We start from the raw sequence: 19,396 nt of genomic DNA, 5'->3' as shown, positions 1-19,396 counted from the left end.
AGCACTGATCACACAACGAGCTCGCCTGGGGAAACCCAATTGCCCGAGAATCCCTGAAAGCAGGCAGAGATTTTGGAGCATTGATTTGGAAGGTCACTCGTGCTCAGGAAGGAAGCACCACCACATAATGAGTTATCAGAAGATGAAAGAGGCCATGCTCTCTTTTGTGATGGATCCTGCCTTGTGGTTGGGAACCATCAGAGGTGGAAAGCTGCTGTGTGGAGTCCCACACAACGAGTTGTTGAGGCCACTGAAGGAGAAGAAAAGTGGCTTGTACTGTGTCTCTATACTGACTCCTGGATGGTGGCTACAGCAATGGAAGAAGACCAATTGGCAGTGCAGGGGTAAACCCATCTGGGCTGCTGTGTTGTGGCAGGGCATCACTGCACGGATAGGAAACACGGCTCTGAAGGAACGTCACGTAGATGCTTAGATGTCCAAAAGCCACGCCCCTGAGGAACATCACAAAAATGAACAGCCAGATAAGGCTGCCAAAATTGAAATAGCTCAGGTAGACTTAGACTGGGAGCAGAAGTGTGAACTCTTTACAGCCCGATGGGCCCATGAAACATCAGGACATCTAGGAAAAGATGCAACCTACAGATGAGCTTGTGATCGAGGGGTCGGCCTGACCACGGAGGCTATCACACAGGTCACCCATGAATGCGAAACATGTGCTGCAATCAAGTGAGCCGCATGAGTAAAATCTCCTTGGAATAGATGGCCAAATTGGGTTTTAAATATCGTGATGAGGCCTGGCAAATTGACTATATTGGACCACTGCCATGAACACAGCAAGGCAAGAGCTTGCATACTCATCGTGGTAGAGGCAACTACTGGTTGGCGGGAAAAATACCCTGTAAACCATGCTATTGCTCAAAAATCTCTCTTGGGCCTTGAGAGACACATTTTGTGGTGACATGGTACCCCAGAAGGGATGGAATCAATGAGTCTCATTTATGAAATGGACCCATAAACTCTTAGGCAAAGCAACATGCATTGAGTGGATATATCACATCCCTTATCACCCACAGGCCTCTGGAAAGACTGAGAGGTATGATGGACTGCTGATGACTATGTCCAAGAGGGTTAGGCAATCGGGCATGGAAGCACTGGGATGCAAATTTAGCAGAAGCCACTTGGCTGGTTAACACCAGAGGATCTGCTAACCGCACTGGTCCTGCCCAAACAAACCCCCTACATACTGTGGGAAGAGATAAGGTCCCCATACTACACACAGGGAAGTGGCTAAGGAGGTCGGTGTGGAATTCTCCTCCCATGGGAGAAGGCAAACCCATTAAATGGGATTGTCTTTGCTCAAGGACCTGGGTGTACTTGGTGGGCAATGCAGAAGGATGGGGAGACCTGGTGTGTGCCTCAAGGAGATTCAACCTTGGGGGAAAAATAATGAGTGTAAATTGTATGTTGCAGGAAGTAAAGTATCAGGAGTGACATGAACCGAAGATGAGCGAATTTTACGAGGCGTGAGGAGAGTGCGATGATAGCCCAGGCAGGGCCGGTGTCGGTGCTGAACGATCGAGTGTGTCGCTTCTGTCCCGAGCACCCATCTTGATGGAATGGAGCCCAAGTCGCGGCCTGTTTTTTAAACATCTGGAGGGGTGGAGGAAGCCCACGAAATGGGAAGCTATCATCTGTCTTTGAAAAGGAAGTGGGACGGTAGTTAATGAAAATGTATACGTGTGTTGGGCATAAAGATGGTTTAAGCGTTGTAAGCGTTGGTAAGAAGGGATTTCAGTCATGACAAATAAATGCAGTGGAATAATTAGAAGACAGATATATGTATGTAAATATATAGATATATAGAATTCTGTGGGGTCTGAGTATGATGCAAATGGTGGGGAGTAAGGGGTGGAGATTGTACTGGGTGTGGCTGAGATGGAGTTCATTTTCCCCATAGCGGCCGTCAGTGCCATGCTTTGCATTTGTATCTAGAAAGGTGTTGATAACACATCAGTGTTTTGGCTACTGCTGGGCAGTGTTGGCACAGCATCAGCGCTGTCTCTCCAGCATTCTGCCCCCCATCAGAAGGCTGGGGGTGGGCAAGATCCTGGGAGGAGACACCACTAGACCAGGTGACCCAAACTGGCCAGAGGGCTATTCTATACCATATGACTTCAGCTCAGAAATAAAAGCTAAGTCAAGGAGGGGGAAGGGAGCACATTCGTTATTTACAGCGTTTGCCTTTCGGAGCAACCCCTACGCGTGCTGAAGCCCTGCTTCTTGGAAAGTGGTCGGACAGTGCTTGCTGATGGGAACCAGGGGATATAATATTTGTTTTTCCTGTTTGCTTTTTCGTGCAAAACCTTTCTCTTTTCCTTTAGTAAACTGCCTCATCTCACCCTGTGAGCTGTTTTCCATCTTATTTTCTCTCTGTGTCAAGCTGAGAAGGAGGAGTGATAGAGCGGCTCTGTGGGCACCTGGCATCCAGGCAAGGTCGACCCACCACGGATGCTTTTGATGCCGTCCAGGTGTTGGTAGGATAAGGACACTGATAATGCGGGTAAATAATTGGCTGCGGAGCTGGTGCTCGCAACAGCGTTCTGGGTTCTATGAGCATGGGACCCTGTTTTTGGATCAGCATCTGCTTGGGAGAGCGGGGCTCCACCTCACTAAGCGGGGCAAAGATATTTTTGCCAGTAGGATAGCTGGCCTCATTAGGAGGGCTTTAAACTAAAAGTGAGGGTGCGAGGAGGGAGAGGGAGAGAATAATCAGCAGCCCTGTGCGGGACCGATGGACAGGGTCAATGAGCAAAGGGCAGGGCAAGAGTTCCAGTACCTGGAAGTCCCCCTTAGAACCCAAAGGCGGTGGTGGATGGCATAGCTGCAAGTGTGCCCAGCAGAAAGATCTCCTTGGACAAGTAAGTTTTAAAAGAGGAGTTTGACAGGAAGCACGGACTCCGGGTACACGGACGGGAGTTCGATGCCAGGTATTGTACGCTGCCCCAGGCTGAGCGACGGCCTGCCTTCAGGCTGCACAAAAGGAAGGTAAGCCAGAATGTAACCTCGGGGTGACTGACATAAGTAACTCCTGAGATGAAGGAGACCGGATGCATTTCTGTGCTCGGGGTAGAAGGAAGAACACTCTCCCATCTCCCAAAGTGCCCCTACATAACAGACAGGATGCTCCTGGTTTGAAGACTGAAGAGCACATGAGGAAGGGACAGGACCCAGGACAAAGCCAACCATGCAAAGCTGACCTAACCACCTGCCCACGTTAGAACCAGTGCGACCAGAGAAGCACATCCAGGTATTAGTAATTGGAGATTTCCTCCTGAGAAACACCGAGACACCCATTTCCCACCCAGACGATTTCTCTAGAGAACTCTGCTGCCTACCAGGAGCTCCCATTCATGGTGTCACTGAGAGGCTGCCGAGGCTGGTGAACCCTACAGCTCATCATCTGCTCCTACTCTTCTCTGTAGGGTCTGATGAGGCAACTTAGAACCCTCCCAAGAGGTCTATTATGTCTGAAGGAGCGATGTTAAAAGGATGGGGAGCACAGGTGATGGTCTCCTCTTTTGGTGTCTGGTCTGAGGAAGGGGTCCAGGAAGGAGGAGACAGACCGAACAGCTGAATGCTGGGATGCGTAGCTGGCGCCATACTCAAGGTTTTGGCTTCTATGGTCATGGGTCTACCTTTAAGAAGCCAGGTCTGTTGGGAGCTGATGGGATTCACGCGACCAAGTGGGGCAAGATCGTCTTTGCCAGTTAGCTGGTTAGACTTACAAGGAGGGCTTTAAACGAGACTCAGCGGGCAAAGACAATGGAGTTTCGAGCAACAGAGAAGAGCCAGGGGCTGGTGGTGTGTTAGGAACCGAGAGGGGAATACTTGAGAACTGCTGCAAAGAAATTGGGGCTTGATCCTTGTCCAAAAATGTGACACAGTTAACAGCCCAACGGAAGTGCCTCTGTACCAATGCATGCAGTATGCATAAGAAAGAGGAGCTGGAAACCACTGTGCAGCCGGAAAGCTAACAGTGTAATCACTACAGTAAAAATATACTGGGACAACTCAATGACTGGAGCTCCGCAATCAGTGGCTATAAATGGGTCAGAAGGAAGGAGAGGCGGAGGTGACCCTCTATGTAAACCAAAATAAGAGGGATTTCCTGTACAGAGCTGTCTTTGAAAGACAGCGATGAACAGGTTGAGAGCTTATGGGTGAAAATTAGAGGCCAAGCTGTTGTGTTAAGAGTAAGAAATTTGGCAGAAAATAAAGCCCCTTGCGTTCCAGCTGGTCCTCAGAGGTCAGAGGGACTGGGTGGGGTTAGGCTTATTTTCCGATTACAACCAATTCAGCACTGCGAGTCGGGTTGCGTTCTCTAAGAACCTTTGCGAGTGCAGATTCAGGAACAGAGTGGTTTTTCTGAAGTTACAGAAATAGAGATTTGGAACTGCCATTGAGAAGTGCACGAGCTGTGGTAGAACTCTAATAACATTGTGCTAACCCATGCAATACTAATAACAATCGTATGCGGAAGCTTCCCAGGAAGTTGTCCCCACTTGGGAGGAGGGAGAAGAGAGCAGCCCAGCAATTGTCTCCAAGGTCTTTTGGGAATTCCTCATAACTAGGTGAAATTACTACCCTCCTTTTATACAGCCCAATCTTCTCCTCCTTGCGTATAGCATGATATAAGCAAAGAACTGAGCAATATAATCATATATGTGGTAGCAGTTTTTGGCCGTGGTGTCCTTGAAAGTTCTGGTCATATGGCTTTGTTCCATGCTGTGCCATTTGTCAGAGACAAAAGAGGACAATCCTCACTGCCACTGAACTCCTCCTTTGGCCAACTTGTCCTTTCTAGACATCATCTATGGGGATCTCCATCCATAAAGATAATGTTGAGCTAACATGGTGAAGGCCATAGAAATTATGCCTTAGGCCTTGGCCGGCTCTGGAGTCATCATCCCACCCAAGTTAACAAAGCAAATTTCGTGGTTGCTGTCTACTATAGGCTGCTGGATCAAGAGGATGAGGTCAATGTAAGAAATCAGGCAAGCAAGGCAGGAGATGAGCGTGGCAGAGTAACGGCCTTCTCTTCAGGTCGAGCTGAAGCGCAAGGAGGATATGCATAGGTAGTAGAAGCAGGGACACGCATTCTGGAAGAATCTAAAGATGCTGCTCGGGTCTGTAGGGATGGGACCAGAAAAGCTAAGGCAAAGCTGGAGCTGAATTTGGCAGGGGATGTAAAGAATCATAAGATGGGCTTCCACAGCTGCGTTGGTCAGAAAGTAAGACTAAATAATGCGTAACAGCTCTCCTCCCTTGCTGATAAATAAGCCAGGAGGTCTAGTGGCCAGCAACATGGAGAAGGCTGTGGTACCCGGCGAGTCATTTTCCTCTGTTTTCACTGGCACGGTTGCCAAACCTCTTGTGACTCTGAACCTCAAGGCAGGGACTTGGGGAACAAAGTCCTTTCCACCAAAGGAAACGATCTGTTCTGAGACCACCCGAGGAACCTGTGCATACACAAGTCCTGCACCTGGGCAGGCACAACCCCATGCACCAGTACGTGCTGGAGGTCGATCGGCTGGAAAGCAGCTCTGCAAAATAGGACAATGTGTCCTTGCCACAAAGGCGACCAAGGATATCCTTAGCCTGATGTAGAGGAAAGCAGAGTTTGTATATGTTACAAGACAGTTGTGTGGACCATTCAAGGTGCTCACTGTCCCCGGGACTGCAGGGCACCACAGACCACCCTTGGGCAGCTTTGAGGGCACTGCCTATTTTTCTAAAAGACTCCTATCCAGCTTAGCGCAAATCCTACTCTCTTGAGCCCTCAAGCCAGCAGTGCCGAACGCACGCTTTGTATTTTATTTGCTTCCAGGAGACGTGCAGCTTAGAAACGACTGCAATGGAAGTGGGGCTTTCAGCAAACAGTGTGGAGCAACTTCTGCCGGTTTTTCAAGATGTCCTGAGAAGTTAAGGCCAGGCCTGCCCTGCCCTGCCCTGCCCTGCTCAAAGCAGTCAATTGAGTGGAGGGAGCAGCACCAAAAAGGCACAGGCACCTTTGGGGTGGACTTGATGCGGTAACAAATAACAAGAGGTAGTACTTGTAGCTACTACAGCCTCTTCTGCGACCTCGTAGCCCGCCCTCAGGGTCGCAGCACTACACGGAGCAGATCCATCCGCGCCCCGCGGGCACCAGGTCGACGAGGGCCGACCCGCCAAGGGGGCGGGGAAAAGCGAAAAAGACAGGCGAGACAGCAAATCGAGACGCGGGCGACGATCCGTCGGCCCAATGGGCGCCGCGGAGGGCCCGGCTTAGTGGAGGAAGTGGCGGGGCGGACACGGGCGTTGTCCTTGGCTGACGCGAGTATCGGTGTGCTGGCCTCTCGCCCTGGTGGCGCCACTACTATCTTCGGAAAGTTCATCGGCAAGGCGTTTCTCTGGTATCGTCAGCGACGAGGACTGGGAGGTAGCCGCGGCTTTGCTCTGTGCGCGGTTCCTCTTCCCTTCCTCCCCCTCCTCGCGCGCTTGCGGGCATCTGAGCCGAGGACACCCGGTGCGGGGCACCCGGGCGCGCGGTAGGGCGTGCGGCGGCGCTGCTGCTGCGGGTGGGTGGGTGCAGGGACGCGGGACGGACCGGGCTTCTTCTGGGTTGTGGCGCTCTCTGCTGCACCATCCCGATAGTTTGTTCCGTGCCCCGCCCCCACCCCTCCGGCTGCCGCGGGCGTACTGGGTTGCTGGTGTTGTCCGGGCTCGCCTCGCATCCCACCCCCAGCGTGTCCTGTGCGCGCCTAGAGAAGGGCCTCCGACGGTAACTTGGTCTCAGTCTGTCTCCTAACAGCATCGATGAAGTTTCGCAGCTTATCTGTACTAGACTTTGGTTTTGAACCCCCAGACTGGATTATGAGGGCGAGGAATTACGTCTTTTTCTAGGATTAAAAAAAAAAAAAAAAAAATTAAGGAAAAAAAAAAGAAGTTTACAAAGTGATCATGCTGCAGGCTGCATTAGCTTTCCAGAACTCGTTTCTCTGGGGAAGTAAGACCGTGATAACAGCATGCTTGCAAGTGTCACGGGTGTTGGCACTGGAAACTAGAGTGAGCTGCTTAGACCGGGGGAAAAACAATGCAGTCGTTGCCTATGCAATGTTAACTTTAAGGTAGTATCCCATATGATTTAGTTATTAAAATGCTGAAAGTTATCAGTTAGGGATTCCTTCTGCTTTTGAAGGTAGGGTTTGCATGCAGTATGGAAGACAGACTCGTCCTATGCACTCGCAGGCTTCCTGTCATTATGCGTGTGTTTGATACTTGAGCCCCCTGTCCTGTGGGAAATGAATGGCCGCTGCTCTTCCACTTCACTGAACTCTTTGCCGATTCGGTTAAGCCATTTGTCTCCAGTCTCTGCGTGGACCACATCCAATAGAAAAACTGCTTAGGAAAGAATCAGCCCGAACTAAAACATGCTGGAGGTTGTTAATTGCAAGTAGTGGCCTGTCTCCTTCCCCCATGGTCTTGCATGACGAATCCCACTTCTGGAGGGGGCTCTGTAAATATACTGTATTTTGGGTATAGAAAGCATAATAATCAATGTTCTGGCTTGTGTTTGGGGTATCTGGTAATCTGCTTCTGTAGGAGTTCAGTGGGGCAGATGGGTTTGCATAAGCTATTACCTTTCTCTGAAGCCGGTTATGTTTTAACTGTTTGCTCTTCCTCCAGTGCCGTGCATTCCATGATCGTTCGCCCCTAGACGGGCACTTTTCCTAGTCATGCCTAAGGAGCCAATTATTGAGTTGTCTGAAGCAGGAGATTCTGGTGAATCTGTAAGTACTGTGGGAGTTTTCTTTATGCTAAACTGTACCTGTAGGTAGTGCCTCATTTACTAGACTCTTTCCCATCCCCCCTTTCCCCCTTGATAGGGCACAGTAGGCTACTTTGGGTTTTCTGGTGCTATCATCTCTTGCCTCTAGCTTGTAATGGAGTTGAGCTTTTTGACTAAAAGCAGTGCTATAAAGCAGTGCTGGTCCCTGGGTATGTACTTCTGGTGCAAAATGCAGTGTTGTTTTGGAGTGCAGTCAGGTGCCTATCGTTGTGGTTTAGAGTCAGAGTAGTAGTACTCCTAACATGGAGAGGAGGGCTTGGGGTTTTTGGCAGGTCAGGGGCAAGGAAGGGCAAAGCTGGTTGAGAGGTGCTGGATGTTTTGCTTTAAGCTATGAAAGCCATGTTCAAAGACTTTGTAAACCCATGCAAAAGGCGGCCTCAAGTTTATTTTCCAGCAGGATTGGTTATGTTGCCTGAAGACACAATGGGGGCTTTAACCCGGAGACAGTGTCAGCTTCTGTGGCTGTTTTGTAGTCCTTTGCTGTCTAGCTTTGGAAAAATTGCCTAGCTCTCTTTTGCCCCTATAGCGTGCATAATTGGTCTTTGTAGCTTTGCTTGGAAAGCTTTAGTTGCCGGAGGTTGGACGGACATTAATTTGATATGCAGTGGTTGAACTGCTAGGAATTGGCTAGCTGCATTCTCTGGGTGGTTCTCTGCTCTCGTTCCTTCCTTTCCTGCCCTCTCCCGTCTTTATGTGTTCCTTTATTCATTTTATTTTACTTATTTATGGGTTTGTACTTCCTTCTCCAGCTTCTTGGGCATGTAATGATTGTTGGCGAGATGTGTGTTGCTCACCTGGGCCTGACCAATGGATTCCGGATGGTTGTGGATGAAGGGCCCGAGGGTGGGCAGTCTGTCTATTGCATACATCTACCCGTTCTGGGTGGCCGTCAGTCGGACTGGCCGCCTGGCTAAGATTTTGGCACCGCAAGAGCTGCTGCACGTGTACAAATCGCCACTGAATGGATTTCATCTGTTGCCCATCAGTCTAGCAGCTTTTGATGTGTAATTTTTTTTTTTTTTTTTTGCCGTGTGTCTGTGGAAGGTAATAAAAGCCTTGAGCAGCAGTTGCACAATAAAGATTTGTCATGGGGATATCATCTCCGTCTTGCGCGTCTTACTGAGGGGAAGTAGTTCTGCAAATTCAAACGGTGTCTCCCGCGACTGCACCAACTGCACGTGCATGTGGAATGTTTCAGCCAGGTAACAGCATTTCAGAGATAGATGGTGATTTGCCTGTTCATTTGAAGCCTGAAGCTGGAAGCGTTTAGCAGTCTCTCACGTCTTGTAGGAAGCAAAGTCTTAGCTCTTTGGCAGTGGCATGCCAAGGTACAGAAAGTCTGTGTGGGCTGCTGCTAAAACTGTAGAAGATACTGTGTGCGAGGAGGCTACATGCATGCTTTCCAAGGGTGGATTCATCATGGTGCACTGTGTTGGAAGCATCGACCTCCTGTTGGACCTGGGTGTCCTGGTTACAGGAGTAGGGTGCCAGTTTAGCACTATGTGCATGTAAGCAAACTGTATTGTACCACCCTCTATGTCATTCCTGATGAACTGCCAACAACGGATCTACTTGCAGTAGCTGCCTACTGTACACCCAACACCTCAGGCTACAAAATGGCTATTAAATGAGAAAAGGGAGAAGAGGCAACCCTTCCCAGGCAGGGTAGTGTTTTTCTTTTTCTTCACCCAAATGACTCAGCCATGATAACTCCCCTGTGGGGAAGCACCAGCTCATTCCCACCCAGCCTGAGGGGTCATCTCTGCTAATGGGCCATAATGGACTCAATGGCACTAGCAGAATGGGCAGCTGCAGTGACTCAGACCATCAGAGACTCCCAAAATATCCCATGACTCACAGTATTGCATTCCTCCACTGTGAAACTCCCTGTCCTGGGGGAGGTACTGAGCATTCCCACCTGAACCTGAGCATATATATAATCTTTGGGTTTGGGGACTTTGGGCACCACCACTTGACAGATCCAAAGGAGGACCAAAACATCAACAGGACTGCGACCATTACTTCAACAGGACTGTGGCCATCACTCTGACCAGCAGGGTGCCAGTTTATGCTCTTGACTTTGTGGGTTAAAACCAGTTCTCTCTGTATCATTGTTTAGTAAATTGTAACTCCGACCTGTAATCTCTCTTGAGGCAGATGTGTGGGATTATTTTTCTCCTGCCGGTTTACATTTAAACCAGCATGCTGGGTGATTGCCATAGGTTTTAGAAGTCTCTGTCACCTGGTGGAATTTTATGTCTCGCCTCGCAGGCAAGGTTGTGTGGATACTTAGCTCCAAACCGAAGAGAGCCAAGGGTTATGAAACCCAGATCCACTGGAGAATTGTAGGATCCTAGACCAGCCCAGGTGTGAAGGGACTTTGAAAGATCATCTGGTGCAGCCTTCTGTGGGAAAGGGAGCCTAGATGAGATTATTTAGTGCCCTGTCCAATTGCATCTTGAAAACCTCCAGCAATGGGGACTGGTGCAACTTGTGCCCGTTGTCCCTTGTCTTCTCCATGTGGCTCCCTTGAAGTACTAGAATACTGTGAGGAGGTTCCCCCTGAGCCTAGGCAGGTGCCTAACATTTTGCAACTAATTCCTTTGTCGTTGCTAGCCTTCATGCAGCCCCTAGCTGCTTTTAGATGTTCCTCCACAGCTTTTGGATCATGCTGAGCCCATTTGTCCGAGTATTTAGGACTTAGGCTTATTCCCTGCTTCTGTAAGTATTCAGTGATATCTCTTGCCATCCCTCCGACTATGCCAATTGGTGTTTTAGGTCGCTTAAAGTATCACCGGAAAAGGTATCAGCAAAAGCAGGTTCTCCAGCCCTTTGAGCATCTTCATGGCCCTCCTTGGGACCCTCTCCAGTCTGTCCGCCTCTTTTTATTGACTTCTGGGGACCAGAACTGGACACAGAGTGTTGCCTGCAGGCATGGCCTCTGTGAGAAGAGGCCAGGGTCTGCTCTGCGCTAGACACAGCTAGTTTTCACCAGCTAGGCACCAGACTCCCTGAGAGGCAAAGCTGAGCAACTCAGCAAAGCTGGTGGCACCCCTGTGTAAGCATATTTAAGAAAGGGTGTAAAGCGCTGTCTGGGGCAGGTATTTCCCTGCTGCCCTCAGATCTGGCAGGTGGCTGTGTCCTGAAGGAACTTTTTCATCTTATTTTCTCCTCCTGTCCTCTTGAGGAGGGGTGGTGAGAGAGCAGCTGGTTGGGCCCCTGGCAGCCAGCCGAGGTCTGACATCATAAAGCCTAAAAGGCATATTCTTCCACGTAGAAGGTGACTGGTGGTTTAGAGATTTTAGGAGCAGGAAAATTAATTAGGGGCTGAATGTTGATTTGAGCGTAGGGCAGGTACCAATCCGTCTTCTATAACTGCAATTTCAGCAGCAGAGGACAGCTGAGAATCAGGCCCCAGTGATGCTGGTTTGGGTGTTGCTAAGATGGAGTTTATTTCCCCATAGCAGCTCTCACAGTGCCGTGTGTCACGAGAAAAAGGGAGGCTTCCTCGACCCTTCGTGTGGGGAGATTTACTCAGTCTTTAGTGTTTAATTTGTCTGCGTTTCAGGAAAGTTGAGACCATTGCGCCCGACCGGTCCGTCAGCATCCCGTTGGGGGGGATCCTTCACTGAGCAGTCCTACTGGATCAGAGGGTGGTTCTCCTGACTTAGGGAAACGCACCAACAGTGCAAGGGAGACCCCTCAGCAGGTCTTCCCCTTTACCCATTGTGTTACCTGCTGCTGGCGACTGGTAGCGTCCGCCAAGGATTCACACTGGCAGTTTATGGAATAACACTCTTTATTAATATAAATAGTGACAGGTTAGTGTTCTAAGATTGTTGGTGATAGTGTCTGACTGCAAAAAATATATTTGAAGGAATATACAGACAAGCTCTAATCCCCAATAAAATGTTCAGCATGCATAGAGTATGATTCCTATCCAATAGGCATCTCTATGGGGGAGAAGACAGGTTCAGCCCATCAACTGATCCCAGCAGCTACCATGGATTCTTCCCTAACTTTTCCCCATTCTCGACTTATTTTTATACTATTTCTGTGTGTTTAGGTGGAGCTCGAGTGACTCTAGTCATACATACTTTTGTTACTGATTGGTGTAAAATTCTCTTGCTTTGCTTTTAAAGATACAGTCAAAAGGAATATAGAGGGCATGCCCAGTGAGGGGTGGTCGCACTTTGGAGGTGGGTAACTTTGGGATGGAGGTGTGCGTTAATATTATTTATTGGGCTTTAATGAAGCGAGTTCATCTAAGGAGAGAGATTTCACCACAGTTGCTGGCTCAGCAGTAAGACATCTTCCCCTATCTCCCCTGGTTGACAGGTGGCATGCGGTTTATCAGCTGCAAAGTACCATTGCGTTCCCTTCCCTGCAAGGATTTCTGCAGAGCCTGGCCTTCGCTCCGCTCCACCCTCCATTCCATCCCCCTTAGCAGGTGCGTGTGTATGGGGAATCATCGCGGAATAGGTTTCAAGTCATGCCAACTGCATTCCATCCAGGGAGCCGCAACTGTGATTTACCCTATAATTCCCGTACTGTTTTAACTCCTGTAAGGATGTTAATATAACTCCTAAGTTTCCTCTAATTGAATCCCCAGTTACCGGTCCACAGGGTCCCCAGTCATTTTCCCACACCGTGCTTTGCATTGGTAGCTAGAAAGGTGTTGATAACACACCAGCATTTTGGCTACTGCTGAGCAGTGTTGGCACAGCATCAGTGCCGTCTCTCCAACATTCTGCCCCAGCATCAGCAGGCTGGGGGTGGGGCAAGATCCTAGGAGGAGACACAACCAGGACAGCTGACCCAAACTGGCCAGAGGGATATTCCATACCATGTGACGTCAGCTCAGAAATAAAAGCAAAGTAAAGGAGGAGGAAAGGGGGGCATTTCTTATTTACAGTGTTTGCCTTCCGGAGAAACTGCTACGTGTGCGGAAGTCCTGCTTCCCGGGAAGTGGCTAGACAGTGCTCGCTGATCGAAACTAGACAATAAATTTGGGGGTTTTCCCTCTCCTTGTTCATGCACAAACTTTCACTTTTGCTTTAGTAAACTGCCTTATCTCAATCTGCAAGTTGTTTTTCATCTCTCCTGTCCAGCTGGGAAGGGAGAGAGATAGAGTTGTTTGGTGAACACCTGGCATCTAGCCGAGATAAACCCACACCAGTCCTTTTCGGTTCCTAATGTGGGCCGAGACAATGGCAGTTATATATCTTGCATGGTATAGTAATATTAGTTACTGAGTAGCAAGCTCTTGTGCGGGACATGGAGTTTGTCAGGTGCGCTGCTTATCTCTTTGTTTTGTTGAGTTTGAGAACATGTTAATACAAACAGTGGCTCTGTGCTTTGCTGTGACATTGATGTCTTTGTTGTGCTGGGGGAGCTATTTTCTGGGGACAATGAGGGAATCCCTCTCCCTATCTGGGATTGATGTAGATTGTTTTAGAATGCAGGCGGCCGCATTCCTCGTTCATCCTTATGTGAAGCTGTTGAATGCTATTAATACTAATAACTAATACTGTTGGCACACTATGGGGTTTGTGGAATCTGGTGTCATCCTGGTGTAAGACAAAACAAACTGTAGGTGAGGAGATACCGAAATGTGCCCTGAAGCGGCTGGTCGCTGGATGGCAGTGCGTGTGGAAGGATTTGGGCAGGTTCCTAGAGTGGTTATCACCTCCCGTTGCCTGGGACTCTACACCTAAACAGGTAATGCACCCTGGCAAACTGAGGCGTCACCTGACAGAAGGGTGCCTTGCCTAACCGGATGAAACCCAGCAGCTTCTCGCCCTGTACGGGGGCCTCTTGAGCCACAGTTCAGTGCTCTCAGAGGAGTGTGGCTGAGGCAGGGACCCAAACTGCATTTGAGGATGCTATGGCTGAGATAGGGACCCAAACAAAAACAACTACAGTAATTGCCCCCAGAAGTGACAAAGAAAAAGTGGATAAGGAGAGCCAAGGAGCGATCAGCAAGACTCACTCACCTTTTAGTAGTCCCATGTGGCCAGTGCAAAAGTCTGACGGAGGGTGGAGGTGAACAGTAGACCATCGTGGCCTGAATGAAGTAACGCCCCCACTGAGTGCTGCTGTACCGGACATGTTAGAGCTCCAATATGAACTGGAGTCGAAGGCAGCCAGGTGGTATGCTGCACTTGGCTTTGTCAATGCATTCTTCTCAATTCCTTTGGCAACAGAGTGCAGACCACGGTTTGCTCTCATGTGGCGGGGTGTCCAATACACCTGGAATCGAGTGCCCCGGGGATGGAAACGCAGCCCTACCACCTCTCATGGACTGATCCAAAGCGTACTGGAGAGGAGTGATGCCCCTGAACATCTACAATACGTTTGTGGCATCATTGTGTGGGGCAGTGAGGCAGAAGAAGTGTTTGAGAAGGGAAAAAAGAATAGTTCAGAATGTTCTGAAAGCTGGGTTTGCCATAAAGAAAAGCAAGGTCAGGGGACCTGCACAGGACATCCAATTCTGGGGCGTCAAAAGGCAGGATGGCCGCCGTCATGTGCCTATGGATGTGGTTAACAAGATAGCAACTATGTCTTTGCCAGCTAAGAAGATGGAAACACAGGCTTTCGTAAGTCGCCTGGGGTTTTGGAGAATGCATATTCCACATTATAGTCAGCTTGCGAGGCCCCCCTATCGAGTGACCCAGAAGAAGAACCATTTTGAATGTGGCCTTGAGCAACAACAGGCCTTTGGGCAGATCAAAGAGGAAATAGCTTGTGCGGTAGCTCTTGGGCCTGTTCAGACTGGGCCAGCCCTGCAAAATATACTCTACACTGCAGCTGGGTAGCATGGTATCACTTGGAGCTGCTGGCAAAGAACATCAAGAGAAACGCGAGGTTGACCATTAGGGTTTTGGAGCCGGGAATATTGCGGACCAGAAGGCCCACTACACTCCAACTGAAAAAGAAATATTAGCAGCGTATGAGGGGGTTTGAGCATCCTCAGAAGTTGTTGGGAAAGAAGGGTGTCTCCTCTTGGCACTGCAATTTCCTGTGCTACACTAGACGTTCAAAGGAAGCATCCCTTCGACATATCGTGCAAGCAGTGCTACATGGAATAAGTGAGTGGGTAGCACTGATCACACAACGAGCTCGCCTGGGGAAACCCAATTGCCCGAGAATCCCTGAAAGCAGGCAGAGATTTTGGAGCATTGATTTGGAAGGTCACTCGTGCTCAGGAAGGAAGCACCACCACATAATGAGTTATCAGAAGATGAAAGAGGCCATGCTCTCTTTTGTGATGGATCCTGCCTTGTGGTTGGGAACCATCAGAGGTGGAAAGCTGCTGTGTGGAGTCCCACACAACGAGTTGTTGAGGCCACTGAAGGAGAAGAAAAGTGGCTTGTACTGTGTCTCTATACTGACTCCTGGATGGTGGCTACAGCAATGGAAGAAGACCAATTGGCAGTGCAGGGGTAAACCCATCTGGGCTGCTGTGTTGTGGCAGGGCATCACTGCACGGATAGGAAACACGGCTCTGAAGGAACGTCACGTAGATGCTTAGATGTCCAAAAGCCACGCCCCTGAGGAACATCACAAAAATGAACAGCCAGATAAGGCTGCCAAAATTGAAATAGCTCAGGTAGACTTAGACTGGGAGCAGAAGTGTGAACTCTTTACAGCCCGATGGGCCCATGAAACATCAGGACATCTAGGAAAAGATGCAACCTACAGATGAGCTTGTGATCGAGGGGTCGGCCTGACCACGGAGGCTATCACACAGGTCACCCATGAATGCGAAACATGTGCTGCAATCAAGTGAGCCGCATGAGTAAAATCTCCTTGGAATAGATGGCCAAATTGGGTTTTAAATATCGTGATGAGGCCTGGCAAATTGACTATATTGGACCACTGCCATGAACACAGCAAGGCAAGAGCTTGCATACTCATCGTGGTAGAGGCAACTACTGGTTGGCGGGAAAAATACCCTGTAAACCGTGCTATTGCTCAAAAATCTCTCTTGGGCCTTGAGAGACACATTTTGTGGTGACATGGTACCCCAGAAGGGATGGAATCAATGAGTCTCATTTATGAAATGGACCCATAAACTCTTAGGCAAAGCAACATGCATTGAGTGGATATATCACATCCCTTATCACCCACAGGCCTCTGGAAAGACTGAGAGGTATGATGGACTGCTGATGACTATGTCCAAGAGGGTTAGGCAATCGGGCATGGAAGCACTGGGATGCAAATTTGGCAGAAGCCACTTGGCTGGTTAACACCAGAGGATCTGCTAACCCCCTACATACTGTGGGAAGAGATAAGGTCCCCATACTACACACAGGGAAGTGGCTAAGGAGGTCGGTGTGGAATTCTCCTCCCATGGGAGAAGGCAAACCCATTAAATGGGATTGTCTTTGCTCAAGGACCTGGGTGTACTTGGTGGGCAATGCAGAAGGATGGGGAGACCTGGTGTGTGCCTCAAGGAGATTCAACCTTGGGGGAAAAATAATGAGTGTAAATTGTATGTTGCAGGAAGTAAAGTATCAGGAGTGACATGAACCGAAGATGAGCGAATTTTACGAGGCGTGAGGAGAGTGCGATGATAGCCCAGGCAGGGCCGATGTCGGTGCTGAACGATCGAGTGTGTCGCTTCTGTCCCGAGCACCCATCTTGATGGAATGGAGCCCAAGTCGCGGCCTGTTTTTTAAACATCTGGAGGGGTGGAGGAAGCCCACGAAATGGGAAGCTATCATCTGTCTTTGAAAAGGAAGTGGGACGGTAGTTAATGAAAATGTATACGTGTGTTGGGCATAAAGATGGTTTAAGCGTTGTAAGCGTTGGTAAGAAGGGATTTCAGTCATGACAAATAAATGCAGTGGAATAATTAGAAGACAGATATATGTATGTAAATATATAGATATATAGAATTCTGTGGGGTCTGAGTATGATGCAAATGGTGGGGAGTAAGGGGTGGAGATTGTACTGGGTGTGGCTGAGATGGAGTTCATTTTCCCCATAGCGGCCGTCAGTGCCATGCTTTGCATTTGTATCTAGAAAGGTGTTGATAACACATCAGTGTTTTGGCTACTGCTGGGCAGTGTTGGCACAGCATCAGCGCTGTCTCTCCAGCATTCTGCCCCCCATCAGAAGGCTGGGAGTGGGCAAGATCCTGGGAGGAGACACCACTAGACCAGGTGACCCAAACTGGCCAGAGGGCTATTCTATACCATATGACTTCAGCTCAGAAATAAAAGCTAAGTCAAGGAGGGGGAAGGGAGCACATTTGTTATTTACAGCGTTTGCCTTTCGGAGCAACCCCTACGCGTGCTGAAGCCCTGCTTCTTGGAAAGTGGTCGGACAGTGCTTGCTGATGGGAACCAGGGGATATAATATTTGTTTTTCCTGTTTGCTTTTTCGTGCAAAACCTTTCTCTTTTCCTTTAGTAAACTGCCTCATCTCACCCTGTGAGCTGTTTTCCATCTTATTTTCTCTCTGTGTCAAGCTGAGAAGGAGGAGTGATAGAGCGGCTCTGTGGGCACCTGGCATCCAGGCAAGGTCGACCCACCACGGATGCTTTTGATGCCGTCCAGGTGTTGGTAGGATAAGGACACTGATAATGCGGGTAAATAATTGGCTGCGGAGCTGGTGCTCGCAACAGCGTTCTGGGTTCTATGAGCATGGGACCCTGTTTTTGGATCAGCATCTGCTTGGGAGAGCGGGGCTCCACCTCACTAAGCGGGGCAAAGATATTTTTGCCAGTAGGATAGCTGGCCTCATTAGGAGGGCTTTAAACTAAAAGTGAGGGTGCGAGGAGGGAGAGGGAGAGAATAATCAGCAGCCCTGTGCGGGACCGATGGACAGGGTCAATGAGCAAAGGGCCGGGCAAGAGTTCCAGTACCTGGAAGTCCCCCTTAGAACCCAAAGGCGGTGGTGGATGGCATAGCTGCAAGTGTGCCCAGCAGAAAGATCTCCTTGGACAAGTAAGTTTTAAAAGAGGAGTTTGACAGGAAGCACGGACTCCGGGTACACGGACGGGAGTTCGATGCCAGGTATTGTACGCTGCCCCAGGCTGAGCGACGGCCTGCCTTCAGGCTGCACAAAAGGAAGGTAAGCCAGAATGTAACCTCGGGGTGACTGACATAAGTAACTCCTGAGATGAAGGAGACCGGATGCATTTCTGTGCTCGGGGTAGAAGGAAGAACACTCCCCCATCTCCCAAAGTGCCCCTACATAACAGACAGCATGCTCCTGGTTTGAAGACTGAAGAGCACATGAGGAAGGGACAGGACCCAGAACAAAGCCAACCATGCAAAGCTGACCTAACCACCTGCCCACGTTAGAACCAGTGCGACCAGAGAAGCACATCCAGGTATTAGTAATTGGAGATTTCCTCCTGAGAAACACCGAGACACCCATTTCCCACCCAGACGATTTCTCTAGAGAACTCTGCTGCCTACCAGGAGCTCCCATTCATGGTGTCACTGAGAGGCTGCCGAGGCTGGTGAACCCTACAGCTCATCATCTGCTCCTACTCTTCTCTGTAGGGTCTGATGAGGCAACTTAGAACCCTCCCAAGAGGTCTATTATGTCTGAAGGAGCGATGTTAAAAGGATGGGGAGCACAGGTGATGGTCTCCTCTTTTGGTGTCTGGTCTGAGGAAGGGGTCCAGGAAGGAGGAGACAGACCGAACAGCTGAATGCTGGGATGCGTAGCTGGCGCCATACTCAAGGTTTTGGCTTCTATGGTCATGGGTCTACCTTTAAGAAGCCAGGTCTGTCGGGAGCTGATGGGATTCACGCGACCAAGTGGGGCAAGATCGTCTTTGCCAGTTAGCTGGTTAGACTTACAAGGAGGGCTTTAAACGAGACTCAGCGGGCAAAGACAATGGAGTTTCGAGCAACAGAGAAGAGCCAGGGGCTGGTGGTGTGTTAGGAACCGAGAGGGGAATACTTGAGAACTGCTGCAAAGAAATTGGGGCTTGATCCTTGTCCAAAAATGTGACACAGTTAACAGCCCAACGGAAGTGCCTCTGTACCAATGCATGCAGTATGCATAAGAAAGAGGAGCTGGAAACCACTGTGCAGCCGGAAAGCTAACAGTGTAATCACTACAGTAAAAATATACTGGGACAACTCAATGACTGGAGCTCCGCAATCAGTGGCTATAAATGGGTCAGAAGGAAGGAGAGGCGGAGGTGACCCTCTATGTAAACCAAAATAAGAGGGATTTCCTGTACAGAGCTGTCTTTGAAAGACAGCGATGAACAGGTTGAGAGCTTATGGGTGAAAATTAGAGGCCAAGCTGTTGTGTTAAGAGTAAGAAATTTGGCAGAAAATAAAGCCCCTTGCGTTCCAGCTGGTCCTCAGAGGTCAGAGGGACTGGGTGGGGTTAGGCTTATTTTCCGATTACAACCAATTCAGCACTGCGAGTCGGGTTGCGTTCTCTAAGAACCTTTGCGAGTGCAGATTCAGGAACAGAGTGGTTTTTCTGAAGTTACAGAAATAGAGATTTGGAACTGCCATTGAGAAGTGCACGAGCTGTGGTAGAACTCTAATAACATTGTGCTAACCC

At 49.4% G+C, this 19,396-nt stretch overlaps 2 long non-coding RNA genes across 5 annotated transcripts in view; both read left to right on the top strand.

Annotated features, from left to right (window-relative positions):
• LOC310922158 overlaps nucleotides 1-19,396 on the top strand; it is a 29,553-nt gene that overhangs the window by 5,879 nt on the left and 4,278 nt on the right. Inside the window, exons 3-5 of one of the 4 annotated variants that reach the window (XR_014592310.1) lie at nucleotides 1,432-2,521; nucleotides 5,849-6,439; nucleotides 7,687-7,790. This is a non-coding gene — a long non-coding RNA (uncharacterized lncRNA). Of the gene's footprint in view, nucleotides 1-1,431; nucleotides 6,440-7,686; nucleotides 7,791-8,598; nucleotides 8,741-17,432; nucleotides 17,448-19,396 lie in introns of those variants that run through there. The other 3 variants (XR_014592313.1, XR_014592311.1, XR_014592312.1) reach the window with 3 other exon arrangements.
• Nucleotides 8,760-16,445, top strand: LOC310922163. Its single transcript, XR_014592321.1, has 3 exons — nucleotides 8,760-9,051; nucleotides 12,188-12,299; nucleotides 16,358-16,445. It is a non-coding gene; the product is annotated as an uncharacterized lncRNA (long non-coding RNA).

The sequence above is a fragment of the Zosterops lateralis genome (genome assembly GCF_965231275.1).
Source record: "Zosterops lateralis genome assembly, chromosome: W".
Taxonomy (NCBI): Eukaryota; Metazoa; Chordata; class Aves; order Passeriformes; family Zosteropidae; genus Zosterops; species Zosterops lateralis.
The sequence above is the reverse complement of the archived record's forward strand: the minus strand, read 5'-3'. Positions and strand labels throughout refer to the sequence as shown.